This window comes from Carassius gibelio, chromosome A21 (genome assembly GCF_023724105.1).
Source record: "Carassius gibelio isolate Cgi1373 ecotype wild population from Czech Republic chromosome A21, carGib1.2-hapl.c, whole genome shotgun sequence".
Classification (NCBI taxonomy): domain Eukaryota; kingdom Metazoa; phylum Chordata; class Actinopteri; order Cypriniformes; family Cyprinidae; genus Carassius; species Carassius gibelio.
Window position 1 is genome coordinate 25,052,986 of NC_068391.1, and position 430 is coordinate 25,053,415.

A 430-nucleotide genomic window follows, 5' to 3' on the forward strand; every position below is an offset into this window, starting at 1 on the left:
TGGCAGGAATGAGTAATTAAGACAGTTTTAAGATTATTTTAGGCAAAATGGCTTAAAAACAATGAACACAACAACTAGTAATAGGATTTATTGGCTTATCACATGTAACCAATAGGTGGCGCTGTTACCAAATTAGTTTGGAATGGTCAGTGTGAGGTGACGATGACACATACAAAGTTTGGTGCAAATATGTCAAAGCTTTGCAGAGATACAGCCTCAAATGAATGTTGGCATCATTCCAGCAAATTTGTTGATGCGCTAAATGAGAACCGTTTCGTATATCGACATGAAATCCATAACATTTTGCCAGCATGGTCTGAAGATGATCCACGTCCAATTTGGTGAAAATCTGATTAACGGTCTAGGAGGAGTTCGAAAAAGTAGGTTTTCAACATTAATCAAAATGGCGGACAGGAAGTTCAGCCAAATA